Source organism: Pongo abelii, chromosome 8, assembly GCF_028885655.2.
Source record: "Pongo abelii isolate AG06213 chromosome 8, NHGRI_mPonAbe1-v2.0_pri, whole genome shotgun sequence".
NCBI classification, from domain to species: domain Eukaryota; kingdom Metazoa; phylum Chordata; class Mammalia; order Primates; family Hominidae; genus Pongo; species Pongo abelii.
The window spans coordinates 63,317,921-63,333,539 of record NC_071993.2 but is presented as its reverse complement, the minus strand read 5'-3'; positions in this window follow the sequence as shown (position 1 = coordinate 63,333,539).

The following is a 15,619-nucleotide window of genomic DNA, read 5'->3' as shown; positions in this document are numbered from 1 at the left end:
CAGAACTTTGGGAAGCTGAGGCAGGAAGATTGCTTGAGCCCAGGAGTTTGAGATCAGCCTGGGCAACATGGTGAAATTCAATCTCTAAAAAAAATACAAAAAATTAGCTGTGCATGGTGGTGTGTACCTGTCCTCCCAGCTACCTGGGAGGCTGAAGTGGGAGGATTCCTTGAGCTTGGGAGGTTGAAGCTGCTGTGAGACATGATTGTACCACTGCACTCTAGCCTAGGTGACAGAGTGAGACCCTGTCTCAAAAAAAAGAAAAAATAAAAAGAGAAACAAAGATCCCCCAAAACAGGAAAAACTGTATTTTTGTGAATAGTTGCACAGAAGTATAATTGGAGGACAAAAGAGTATGATGTAAATGGAAATCAACTGGGGTGGGGGGGTGGGGACTTAGCAAGGCCTGTTTGTTCAGATGCTTTCCTGTGTGCTTGTGCTACATTCCTTTCCTCTGGGTATAGACAGTACCTCTCTGGAATGAGGGTCTTATGAACTACTTTAGAGGAAGGCCAGTGAATTATTTTATGGCCTGCTTCAGGGGAGAAGGGTGGGAGAAGGTCAGAGAGACTTTCCTGCTTCTGCTATTTTCTCAAATGTCAAGGTGCTATCCTTTGGGGTAGTGTGTGAACCTCATCAATATAAATAATTCTGGAAATCTATTTAACAATATGTGAACACTGATTATTTCTGAGTAGTGGCATACTTGGAAGTTGTATTTTTCTGATCTACTTTATTTCTACACGTTAAAAAAATAAAATGAATATTATTTTGACATAAGAAACAATTGTAGATATTTAGATATATGTGTATATAAAATATTAATATTCACTATCTCTTAAAAATAAATGTAGCTATTAGGTCTGTGATTTTTTGTATCTTCTATTACAAACTTTCATTAATATTTAAATTAGATAATATTTACATTTAAATGGCATATTCTGGGTTTAATTTCAGCTTTAAAAATTCCTAGCTATTTTTAAATTAGTCTCTTTAAATATTTTTTTTTCTGAGCCTTTGTTTACTTATCTGCATAACCCGAGGATTAAATTGAAAACAAACATGCAAACCCTTTGGCAATTTTGTAGATTCTTTACAAATGATAGTTGCTAATGTTATAAAGTTGTATGAGAGCATCATGTTCAATGATGGTTGAAAACATGGCATAAAATTGAAAAATAATACAAAGATCCTGCTGAAATTAATTATTCATCACACAACTAGTCATATTCAGAAAGCATGCCTGCTCCACTGATTCCCTCTGTCAGCCTTCTGGCAACACTTAAATGGCTTTAACTACCTCATGGAAAGGTTGTTTCACTTCAGTTTTCATGCTCAGCAGTGTTTAAAACAGTTTGTTTAACATAACAGAGGATCAATTAATTTTATCCGAATTAAGCTTTATTAATCATTGTTTTCATCTAAAATAAATATTTTCAAGGTTATCATAATTTTTTCTTTGTGAAATGAAACATTTAATTTGGTTCTCTATAAGAGGGAAATGTAAAGAAGATTAAAACAGCACTGGAATGAGCTCCTTAAAAAACTCACTAAACAAATTTGGTTGGCTATCTGTTCCTCTTTCCTTTTGTTTGCCTTTTGATAATGCTTCTGTGAAACTGAAATCGCTTTCATCTAGCAACAGTTTCATGGGTCTTTTTATGATCTGGGTATAGTTAGACAATCAGAGTTGAAATTTTAGAATTCATGTCTTCTTGGTGTTTGCCTTCTTTTAGAGGACACTTAAAGTTTTGAAAATTATTCCTGGATTTAAGAAGCCCTCAGTGCCTTTGATAGAGATGGTGACTTTCAAGTGCTAATTGACACACTTGGTATATCACAGGATGCCAAGATCACCAGATGAGACACCCAAAGAGAAACATCAAAAGCTCTCCCCTTCAAAGGAGCTCCCATACACTGTTGGGAGTGCAAATTGGTGCAACTTATCTGGAGAACAATTTGCCAGTTATTTATCAAAATTGTAAATGCACCTACACTTTGAACCAGCAACCTCCCTACTTAGAATATGTACTGTGGATATACAAGCATAAATTATCCAGAATATAAGTACATGGATATTCTTTAAAGCATTTTTTGTAATCACCAAAACACTAGACAGAACTGTCCAACATATTGTGATAATGAAGGAAAAATATCCTTATTCTTAGAAATTACATGCTGAAGAATTTAGGGAGAAGAGAAATATGACAAAAATGCTAACCATGTTGAATCTAGATGATGAATACATGGGTGTTTATTGTACTATATCTGTTTTTCTCCATGCTGAACATTTTCATAAAATGTTTAAAAAATGGTTCATTGATAAGATATTGGACAAATAAATTATGATCTATCTATAAAATGGTAAATATGTGGTTGTCAAATATGTAACGAAATAAATAATAAGTATATTTTTCAGTGAAAATGGTAAATGGCAGAAGACTAATCATCCCATGTAGAGTATCTGAAGAATTACTTTAGAATAAGGCTCTGGAGCTATGATGGAATAGCGTGCAGAAGGCAGATACTCCTACTGAGAACAATTAAAAAGCTGGATAGGATAAAAAAAAAAAGTGCTTGAAGGCATCAGAGAGTTACTGAAGGAACTAGGATTTGAGGGTACAAGAGCTCAGAGAGAAGAAAACCTTTAAGAAGATAACATCTGTAACTGCTTTTTTTCCTCAGGGCGTTTGACTATTCTTGGTATTGAGCAAATAGTTGAGTAGCCTGGTGTAGAGCCAAGAAGATGTTTGCAGCTAAGAGAGAGAGAAGCCAGCAGAGTCTTTGGCAATTTCATGGAACGGGAGGGACAAAAATTAAAGTTTGGGGATATGAATGTCAGAGGTGTTTGGACCAGAGCACTCCGTCTTGAATAGGGGCTGGATAAAACAAGACTGAGACCTACTGAGCTGCAGTCCCAGGAGGTTAGGTGTTCTGAGCCACAGGATGAGACAGGAGGTCGGCACAAGACACAGGTCACAAAGACCTTGTTGATAAAACAGGGTGTGGTAAAGAAGCTGGCCAAAACAAACCAAAATCAAGATGGCAATGAAAGTGACTTCTGATCCTCCTTGCTGCTCATTATATGCTAATTATAATGCATTAGCATGCTAAAAGACACCCCTACCAGTGCCATGACAGTTTACAAATGCCATGGCAATGTCGGGAAGTTACCCTATATAGACTAAAAAGGGGAGGAATCCTCATTTCTTGAAATTACCCACCCCTTTCCCAGAAAACCCATGAAAAATCCACCACTTGCTTAGCACATAATCAAGAAATAACTATAAGTAGACTCAATTCAGCAGCCCATGCCACTGCTCTGCCTATGGGGTAGTCATTTTTTGTTTCTTAAATTTCTGAATAAACTTGCTTTCATTTTGTTACAGGAAAGGGGCCCTAATCCAGACCCCAAGAGAGGGTTCTTGGATCACACGCAATAAAGAATCTAGGGCGAGTCTGTAAAGTGAAAGCAGTTTATTAAGAAAGTAAAGAAATAAAAGAATGGCTACTCCATAGATAGAGCAACCCTGAGGGCTGCTGATTACCCATTTTTATGGTTATTTCTTGATGATATGCTAAACAAGCAGAGGATTATTTATGCCTTCCCTTTTTAGGCCATATAGCATAACTTCTTGATGTTGTCATGGCATTTGTAAACTGTCATGGCGCTAGTGGGAGTGTGGCAGTGAGGGCAACCAGAGGTCACTCTCGTGGCCATCTTGGTTTTTTGGGTTTGGGCCGGCTTCTTTACTGCAACCTATTTTATTAGCAAGGTCTTTATGACCTGTATCTTGTGCTGACCTCCTATCTCATCCTGTGACTTAGAATGCCTTAACTGCCTGGGAATGCAGCCCAGTAGGTTTTAGCCTCATTTTACCCAGCTCCTATTTAAGATGGAGTTGCTCTGGTTCAAATGCCTCTGAGAACTTTACTGTGTGGACTTACCCCAAATTCTTTCTTGCGAGGTCCAAGAACCCTCTCTTGGGGCCTGGATTGGGATCCCTTTCTGGTAACATGAATACAGCCAGAATATCTGGTAACATGAATACAGCCAGAATATGGGGTGAAGGCAAGATCCTGGTGAAAAGAGAGGCATCGAAAATTAAGACCAGTGGCCAGTTTTGTCCTTCAGGCATTTGCCAAATTCCTAAATGCAAAGTTTAAAAGTAAGCAGAATGCTGATGGAAGTCAGAGTGGCGTCTTTCGCCACTGAAAGACTTTTACCATTTCATAGTGCCAGGAAGACAAAAATTGTACTTCAGAATCCACTAAAAGGAGGGCCTTTGTAAAACCACTCAGAGAGCTACAGGCTAGGGGTAGAAGTGAACTAGAGAAAATAAAACTTTATAAAAACTGTAACTCAAATTAAGTCAGCTCAGTCCCTAATTGGATGCAGATGACGTGCCCATGCTTTGTGTACCAGAGGTAGAGGGAAGCTCATCTAGGGGAAGATAATACCTCTGGGTACTCTGTAGTTTATCATACAAGATGTCCAACAATCCATCAAAAATTAATAGGTATTCCAATAATTAGTTCTAAGAGGGGGAAAAAGACAATAGGAAAAAAACCGTGGATGATCTAGATTTTGGAGTTATAAAACATATACTTAAAGTAGCTGTAATCAATAGTTTCAAGAAAATAAAGTGAAGAATTTCATTAAAGAAGTGAAAATTTAATTATTGAAAAATGAAATAACATTTAAAATTCAGTAGATGAGTTTAATAAGATTGAAAATAGCAGAAAATAAGATAAATATAGTGGTCAGTGGAAATGTTCTGGCTGAAGCACAGAAAGATAAAAAGAAAATATACAAAAAAGGGTAAGAGACATCTAAGATATGGTGAGAAAGTCTGACGTGAATTGAAGTTCTAAGGGTGAAGGAAAGTGATGCCAGGGCAAAAGCAATATTTAGGAAACAATGGCTGAGTCTTTCCTAAAAATGTAAAAGGAAGGAAATCTTGCTACAGATTCAAGAATCTTTATAACTCCAAGCATGAAAAGTATTAATACTAAGAAAAAAAATACTTCAGCACATTATAATAAAATTGTTTAAAACCATGGACAAAGAGAAATTCTGAAAAACTTCTAGAGAAAAAGAACACATTGCCTGAAAAAGAATATCCATAAGACAGAGCTATTTTCTCAAAAGAAATGGATGAAATTAGAACTCAATGGAAATAGACCTTTAAAACAACAGTACAAACACACACACACACACACACACACACACACACACACACACAACAGAAAAGCAGCCACTGACCTAGAATTCTGAATGTACCAAGAATATTCTTCAAAAGTTAAGGCATATTAAAGAATTTCCATGCAAACAAAAATTAGCTAAATTAAAATTGCCAACATTTATCCACTAAAAGAGATACTAACATAGAAAGTAAATAATCTCGGAAATAAAATAAACATGAAAATGAAGGAAGAGCAATGGAGTCAATCACTGAATAAATATAAATAAACCAATGATTTTATAATAATTATGTATCCTAAGTTATAAAATATAGAGAGAATTAAAATGCATAAAAACAAAAACACAAAGTGGAAGAAGGAATGAGACTCAAGTGTTTGAAGATCTGGGAATTGGTAAGCATGAGTACTAATTTTATATTAAGTTGTAGTAAGAGAAAAATGCCCAATGTCATCTGTACAGATCCTCTGAAAGAACAATAACAACAACAAAAATGTTTAAAGTCTACATACAGGGGAAAATAAAATAATAAAAATAATTGTTTAACCAAAAAGGGGCAAGAAATGAGGAAAAAAGAAATATAAAAGCTGAGGAAAACAGTGCTAAAAAGAAGAAATAGAATGATGACAAATATAAATATATCAACAATTATGATAAATTCATCAATTAATAGACTAAGATTGACAGACTGAATAAAAGGCAAAATCCACAATATGCTGCTTACGGGGAACATAGCTTGTGTGTAAAAATACAGAAGGATTAAAAGTAAAAGAATGGAAAAATATATACCATGTAAATGCTAACCAAAAGGAAAAGTGATATAGATGTACTAATAATAGACAAATTAGAGTTTAAGACAAAATGTTATCTTAGAAATAAAGATGAATATTTTACAATGATAAAAGTGTAGTCCCATTAGGAAGATAAAACAATTCTAAATATTTACACATATAGTAACATATCTTCAAATTCTATAAGGCAAATGTTGGAGTGGAGAGCTGGACAAATTTATAACCTATAATAGAAATAAAATATAGAATATTTGAAAAAATGATTAAGAAATTTAAAGTCATAAGCATGTAGAAACTTGCATCCAGCAATAAAATAATTCCTATGTGTTTCTAGTGGTAGAATAATGCCTATGTGTTTCTAGTGGACATGAAACATTAGCAAATTTGTTGACTCTATGTTGTGTCATATAGCAAGACTATTTGGTCCCATAGAAAGACACTAAACAATATTACCTCATTGGGGTAATATTGAGTGGAGCCACTTCCATTTCTGCCGCTTGATTCTTGGCTATGAGAGAAATACCGCTATCTACTGGATGCTGATTTAGGGCCTGGCCGGCCTCATGGAGGACATTGCTTTAGCCCTGCAAGGTGTAGCTGAGCCTTCAAAAGGCCATTCCACTGTTGTACCAAACCAAATGATACAGGATGAGGGGAAACATAGTAAGGCCAGTGAATTATATGAGTGTGGGCCCATTTCCACAAGTTATTTGCTGTGAATGAGTTGTTTGATCAGAAGTAATGTGTACAGAATTACTGCAACAGTAGATAAGACACTCTGCAGTATGACAGGTTTGGAAGAAACATTGCATTCAGGTAAGGCAAATCCATATTCAAGTGTTTTTACAGTAAGAACAAAATTACACCCTTCTATGTGGAAAGTAGTCCATTGTAATCATGCTGCCATTAAGTAGCTGGCTGATCACCCCAGGAAATGGTGTCATATTGGGTGCTTAGTGTTGTTCTCTGCTGCTGGCAGATTGGGCCCTCAGCATGACTGTAGCCAGGTTGATCTTGGTGAGTGGAAGTCCACATTCCTCAGCTTATATATATAATCTCCTTCCCTGACACCATGGCCACTTTGTTCATGAACCCATTGGGTAATGAAAGGCATGGCTGGGCAAAGAAGCTGATTGGTATCCATAAAAATGAACCATCTTATCCACTTGATTATCAAAATTCTCCTCTGCTAAGGTCAGCTTTGATGATCATTTAGATGAAACCAAATATCTTACCACTCTTTGTCCATTCTGACGGATCTATCCTTGTAACTCTTCCTCAGACATTCTTGTTACCAATTTTCCAGTCATGTTTCTTCCAGGGGCCCAATTGTCCAGAAGAATCACTGGTCACATCTTCTGAATTTGTCTAGATTCATATTTCTGGCCATTTCTCCTTACAAGAAAAATGAACTTCGGTATGTAACTCAAATTAAAAAAAAAAAAAAAAAAAAGCACATTGCTCAGCGTTCTGCCTACTGGCAGGGTTTCCCTTCACCACTGTGTTTCAGGGATGTCCCAGAAAGGAGTGTAGTGCTGCAGCTGTTCACTTTTGGCTATGCTTGCATATCATGCAGCATCTGTAAAGCAGGCCTAGCTTCCTCTTTCTCAGCCAATTGGTCCAAAAACAAAACAAAACAAAACAAAAACAACAATAACAAAAACTCCACATGAAGCCATAGTTATAGGCTGGGAAAGAAAAGGTAATATAGGGCTCAGGAAGATTTGGGTCACTTCTTGCAATTTGCTTGCACTTCTAGGCCCTGCTTGATCCCAGTATCACCCATACTTCTTCCATTTGATAACGGAGTACTGCTGTGCATGCCCAACTTTATGGTGTGGTGGTTTGGACAACACTGTGTTTATGATGGGCAGCCAAGGTCATCTTGATGGCCTGTGGTTAAGTGTTTATTCTCTCCTAAGGTGCAGGAGCAAGCCAAAAGCTCTTTCTCAGATGGAAAGTATTTATCCACAGAGAACAGCAGGGCAGAATTGCTCTCCTTCTGGATACTTTAAGGGAGAATCCATTTTCTTACCTTTTTAAGCTTCTAGATGCCACCTGCATTTCATGGCTAGTGGCTCTTTCTTTCATCTTCAAAGCCAGCAGAATTGTCACAGCTCTTTCTCTGAGCACAGCCAAGAAATGTTCATTGTTTTCAGGAACACATTTGGTTAGATTGGGCCCACTAGAATAATTCAGGATAATCTCCATATCTCAAGGTCTGTACCCATAATCACATCTACAAATCTCTTTTGCCGCAGAAGGAAACATATTCACAAATCATGGGAAATAGAGCATGGGCATCTCTGGGGGTCATTATTCTGTCTGCCACAGATGCCTACTGTCATTTTCTAATCAACATTGTACTGGAGGTCCTAGTCAGTGAAATAAGGCTAAATAAATAAATATGCATATGACACAATTATGTACCTAAAAAATCCCCCAAACAAGCTATAGAAATGATAGATATCCTATTAGAAATAGTGAATTTAACAAAGTCACTTGATAGAAAATAAATATTTAAAAAATCAGTTCTACATTTATATAATAGCAACAAACAAGATAAAATAAAAATTTAAAAATTCCATTTACAGTGGTATCAAAAACATTAAAAAACTAAGACTAAATTTAATAAAAGATATGGGAATCTTTTCAATAAAAACTACAAAACATTACTGAGTGATATCAAAGACTTAAATACATGGAAGGGTATATAATATATATGGGGTTGAATCAATGTGCCAAAGACATTAATTTTCCTCAATTGTAGAATCAATACAACTTAACGTATGATTTTTTTTTCAGAAATTGACAGTTGATTCAAAAATTCATATAGTAATACAAAGGGCCCTAAGTCAAACAATTTTGAAGAACAAATCTTGAGGTCTTAAACTGTGAGATAACTACACACATTACTACAAAGCTATAGAAATTGAGACAGTGTGGTGTTGACATAAGGTTAGACAAACTGACCATAGAAAAGAACGAAGAAGCTAGAAGCAGACATACTGTAATGGTAGGGCAGGTAGGATGATAGTTTTTCGATAAATATTGCTGAGTCAATTGGCTAGCCCAATGGAAAAAAATGTATTTGAATCCATACCTCATATACAGAAAAATCAGTTCCAGTTTGCACAACTAAATGTGAAGAGTAAGACGATAAAACTTTTAGAGGTAAATGCAAGAGAATCTCATATGATTACCACAGGGTTGTCAAAGAATCCCTAAAAAAGACACAAAAGCACGAGCCATAAAAATAAATGGGCAAGGCACAATGGCTCACACCTGTAATCCTAGCAATTTGGGAGGCCAAGGTGGGCAGATCACCTGAGGTCAGGAGTTCAAGACCAGCCTGGCCAAATGGTAGAACCCCTGTCTCTACTAAAAATACAAAAATTAGCCGGGTATGGTGGCACATGCTTGTAATCCAAGCTTCTCAGGAGGATGAGGCAGGAGAATTGCTTGAACCCAGGAGGCGGAGATTGCAGTGAGCCGAGATCGCCCCATGGCACTCCAGCCTAGGCGACGGAGTGAGTCTCCTTCTAAAAAAACAAAAAAAAAAAAATTGGACTACAGTTGACTTTGAACAACATAAGGATTAGGGTCACTGACTCCTCACACAGTCAAAAATCCATATATAGCTTTTGACTTCATAAAAACTTAATTACTAACAGCTTACTGTTGACTGGAAGCCTTACCAACAACACATAGTCAATTAACAATATGTTGTATATGTATTATATGCTGTATTCATCCAATAAATCTAGAGAAAAGAAAATGTTAGTAAGAAAATTTTTATCTGAAGGGAGAGAAAAGAAAAAAAGAAGAAAACCAAAAACCAAAAAACCCCCAAAATTATAAGGGAGAGAAAATATATTTACTATTTATGAAGTAGAAGTGGATCATTATAACGATCTTTCTTATCTTCATGATCTTTGCATTGAGTAGGCTGAGGAGGAGAAGGAAGAGGAGGGTCTTGCTGTCTCAGGTGTGGCAGAGATAGAAGAGGTGAAAGAGGTGGAAGAGAAGGCAGTATAGTGAGGCACACTTGGTGTAACTCTATAGAAGCATATCATAGTTTCTGTCTGACTTTCTTGCTTTTTCATTTCTCTAAAAATGTGTCTATATGGTATCAATTCTTCTTCCACCATTTGCTTTAATTTCCATGCCTGTATCATAGAAGGGTCTATGTCATAAAAGAAGTCAGAAGCAGTCCTCAATTATCAGAACCCTTCCACCAGATTGTCTAATGTAAATGTGTTTTCTGGCACTGCGTCTTCTAATCTTCTTCCTCAGTGTCTGGCAGTGGTTCAGATGCACTCATTTTCATCAAGTTGACTTCTGCTAATTCCTTTGGTGTGGCATCTATGAGCTCTTGAATTTCTCTAAGATCGTTTACCACCCTCCCCCACCCCACATACTTTTTTTCTTAAACCATATCCATGATCTCTTTCATAATTTCCTTGATTGGTTCTAATTTACATCTGAATTACATTTTTTAAATTGGCATGGTTTACATCATATGAAGTCACGCACATCTGGACACAGTTTTCTCCAGGATGAATATATTGTTTGTGCTTGGTGGATTTCGTGGCTTTTTCTATGACAACAATAGCGTCTTCAATGGTATAATTCTTCCAGACTTTCATAACATTCTCTCTGTTGGGGTTCTCATCCTTGACAATCCTTTCAATAGAGTACAGTGTGTAATGAGCCGCAAAGGTCTTTATAACTCCCCAATCTGGAGGCTGAATTAGAGATGCTGTGTTTTAGGCTAAGTGCATCTCTTTGAACTCATGGAGTTCTGGTGGCCAGAGACATTGTCTAATATCAAAAGAACTTTAAAAGGCAGTCCCTTCCTGGCAAAGTACTTTCTGACTTCAGGGACAAAGCATCAGTGGAATCAATCCATAAAAAGTGTTCTTGTCCAGACCTTCTTGTACAACCAAAAGACTGGCAGCTGGTGTTTACCTTTTCTCTTCGAGGTTTGGGGGTTAGCAAGCCTTGGGGGTTAGTTGATCACAAACTCAACTGCATTTGCACAAAAAAGGAGAGTTAGTCTATCCTTTCTGTCTTAAATCCTGGTGCTCCCTCCTCTTCCTTAGTAATAACTGTTCTTTGTGGCATTTTGTCCCAGAACAGGGCACTTTTGTCTACATTAAAAATCTGTTTAGGCAGATATCCTTTCTCCTTAATGATTTTCTTAATGATGTCTGGGAACGTGTCCGCTGTCTCCTGGTTAGGAGAAATTGTTTCTGTTGTTATCTTGACATTTTAAAAGCCAAATCTTTTTCTAAAATAATCTAACCTTCCTTTAACGACATTAACTTCTCCAGTTTTTGGTCCTTCACCTTCATTTTGATTTGTCATATAATTCTTCACTTTTCCTGGAATTATATTAATGTCTACAGGTATGCCATTCTTAGAGCAATCCTGCACCCACATACAAGCTGCATTTTTAATATCAGATAAAAATTTATTTCAGGTTGGGTGCAGTGGCTCACGCCTGTAATCCCAGCCCTTTGGGAAGCCGAGGTGGGTGGATCATCTGAGGTCAGGAGTTCAAGACCAGTCTGGCCAACACTGAAACCCCATCTCTACTAAAAATACAAAAATTAGCCGGGTTTGGTGGCGCACACTGGTAATCCCAGCTACCTGGGAGGCTAAGGCAGGGGAATCACTTGAATCTGGGAGGCGGAGGTTGCAGTGAGCCGAGATCATGCTACTGCACTCCAGCCTGGGTGACAGAGCCAGACTCCCGTCTCAAAAAAAAAATTTCATAAAAAGTGCAAGGTTTTTGCTCCTGGTGGTGTAGCTGCAATGAGGCTTCACACATTTCCTTTTCTGTCCCTTTTTTTTTTTTTTTTTTTTTTTAACAATAGTCCTTACACTGGACTTATCTTGAAATGGCAGGTGACCATAGCCTCAGACCGCAACCTAGGCTAATATTAAGAAATTCAACTTTTTCTTGTAGTGTCATAGCTTTTTCTGCATCTTGGGAACACTTCCATCATCACTAGTGGCACTTCATGTGGATCTCACCATGTTATTCAAGGTTCACGGTATTTTACCAAACACAGTGAAAAATACAAGGAACTGTGAGAGATCACGTTTTACTGCAATATGAAATTTGCTGGAGAGGTGAACTGTTCACACAGAGATGATTAGTGTTACATGGCATTTTAAGGGAATACTTGCAACACTTTAGCTCACTATAATAGTAACAGGAGGTTGCTACAAAATTATTACAGTAGTAGTATGTACTATAGTTAATTTTATGCAGTTATGATTTAATACTGCATCTTTACATTTGTTTACATTTCTTTTGAATGTGAATGTCACCATGTATGCTCTGTAAGTTTTTGTGCATAAGCTTTGATAAATTTAAACTTCTTATAATAGATATGTGTATATTTTATGGTGGTACATGATAAAATAGACTAGTAGCTACATATATTTTCTGCATTCATAACATAACTAACTTTTGCTTATTTTTTTATATTTCTAGGCTTTGTGGTTTGTCTGAGAGTTTTTTCAAATGTCATCATAATCTCCAAAAGATTTTCCAGTATATTTATTGAAAAAATCTCCGTGTAAGTGAACCCACGCAGTTAAAACTTGTGTTTATTGTTCAAGGGTCAATTTTATATCAAAATGAAGGAATTCTCTTCATAAGAACACATAATTAAATGAATGAAGAGGCAACAGAGTGGAAGAAGACATTCATGAATACATAAAGAAATCCTAGATATGAAAAAGAAACTAACAGATAATGTAATTAAAAAAATGAACAAAAAATTTCACCAGATACTTCACTAAGAGAATACTCAAATGGCTAATTAACAGTTGAAAAAATTCAACTTCATTAATCACAGGGGAATGTAAATTAAAGTCATATCATCATTCTACAGCATACTCATCTTAATGTCTAAAATGGAAAGCATGAAAAATACTAATTGTTGGCCATGATATGGAAAATCTAGAAGTCTCATCACTACTAGTGGCAGTATACTTATTTTGAAAAATGGGCAGCATCAATAAAAGCTGACCATATGCATACTTGTGATCTAGCAATTCCATGACCGAATATATACCCAAGAAAAATGTGTAATATAGTTATCCAAAACATGTGCAGTCAGCTGTGTTATAATGTAACACACATGTCCATAAAAACCACATTATGCAAAAGCATACAATAAAAATCACAGGGATTGTGGAAAAAATACATTTATAAACAAAACACTCAAAAGTGTAATCGGTGACCCGTAAAGATGAGAACCTATTAAAAATGGTAGTGCAATTTTATATATGTTAAATGGCTTAACAAATACATAAATGCTATAATAAATATGATGCTTTAACTTAAAAAAGACCTGAAGTTTCCTTTTGAAAGTGGACATCAAGCATTGCAGCTTGTGAATTATTATGAAAAGGTGGAAGGGGATGTATTACTTTCCTATGGCTACTGTGACAAATTACCACAAACTTGGTGGCTTAAAACAACAGAAGTTTATTCTCTCATGGTATGGGTGCTGGACACCAGAGGTCCAGAAGTTAGGCGTTTGCAGGGTTGCACTCTCTCTAAAGGCTTTAGGGGAGAAACACTTTTTGTCTCTCCCTGCCCTAGTGGTTCCAGGGATCCTTTGGTTTATGGTTGCTTCCTTCCAATCTCTGCCTCCATCTTCATATTGACCATCCCTCCTCCCTGTCTTCTTCTCTTTTTTTTCTTTTATAAGGCTGGATCATTGGATTTAGGGCCCACCTGAATAATCCTGAATGATTTCATCTTGAGATCTTTCATTTAGTTACATCTGCAAAGACTCTGTCTACATAAGGTCACAGTCACAAGTTCTGGGGTTTAGGACATGAATATATTTCTTTTGAGGCCACCATTCAATCTATTGTAGGCGGGTTATCAAAATTTGCAATCTTTTGCAGCCTTAAATCTGGGGTTGTGTTTTTCTGTTTTTGAAATGTAAGTCCTCTGAGGCACGAGTTCATGATAGATGCCTATTTTATCAAAAACGAACAAACCGGTTCCAATGCATAGCCACCTTTTTCACTTAAAACTTTAATTTTTTGATCACTGCTGGAAATTATTTTGTGACTTTCTGGTTTGCAGTCTTGGCTTTGTCTGAGAGTTGAAGGCTCTGGAAATTGCTGCATCCATCAAAATACTGACTACTAGCACTAAAATAAACCATTTTAGCAGGATTTGGCAATTTCTGTTTAAGGTCTTTGCATATTGGTGGTGCCTTCTCTTTGATTATGAGAAAGGTTGTTCCTGATATTTTTCACTGGTCTTGAGTCCACATACTCAACAATCTCTTTCTTTTATTTCTTTAGGCCTTGTTTTTATTGACTTTATAGCATTTGTAGCATTTGAAGTTGTTCCAGCCTTTCTGGAGATTTAAAAAAGCCAAATTTCTTTCATTTTTATGGTACTATGTCTCATAGTCTATGTGTAGATTCCTTTATGACTATTGCTTGTGAGATATGATATACTCTCTTATTTCTTTTAAAATAACACATAATTTCTAGCTCCTATTTAATACTTAAAACTTTCATTTTGTATGTCCTTCCTAGCATTCTTGAACCAGGATGCTTAGAGATGTTTGGGATGTTGAATGTCCATTTTTTTAAATATAGAAAAGTTCACAATGAAATACAAAATACAACCTTGTAGAATAACACATGTAGTGAACTGAGGTAGCTGATAGATGTTTGAGGTGTATGCATGTGTGTGTTTTCCCTGTTCCTACATGGATTGATTCGGCTGGGTGGAATTTTAAGTGTGCATCTAGTGCTTCTCACAAACAAAACTGCACATAAGCAAACACAAAACTTGCAGTAAGCATAAGTGTTCTCTAATATACCAGTTGTGTTAAAACAGATTTGTGTTTCTAAGCAAGCAGAACTGACTGTACTAGAATGTTCACAGCAACACTATTTGTATGAGCCTCAAATTGGAAACCACTCAAGAACGCATCAACAGGAAAATGGGTAAGTTCATTCTGGTAGACACACAATGCAATACTATATAGCGATGTGAATGATTGATGTGTATTACACATAAAAATATGGATGCATCTTGCAAACACAAAATTGAACAAAAGAAGTCAAACATAAAAGCGTATATACTGCATTATTTTACTTACATTAATTTCATTACATCCTTGCTTGTTCCAGAGGGTTGCCTTTAGTTGTCTTGCACGGAGCACACATATGCTTTCCCTGTGGTATATAAGCCTTAGGCCTGGGGATTAACAATGCATAGATCTACCTGTCTTGCAGCTACCCAAGACCATGCTTCTGTCTATGAGGCCTCTCAATAAATGATCCAATATGGACAAACTGAATTTGTCTGCCTCCTTCTTCAGTTTCCTGGCTCCTTTGGCATTTGGGAATTGCTTTGCATATACAGCCCTTTCATGGAACAATCCCCAAAAGAAACCCTGTGCCATTTAGCCATTATCTCTGTCCCCCAGCCCCAGAAAACTGCTAATCTATTTTCTATTTCTATCAATTTGCCTATTTTGGACATTTCCTATAAATGGAATTGTACAATATGTGGTCCTTTTGATTGGCTTCTTTCACTTAGCATAAGATTTTCATGGTTCATCTA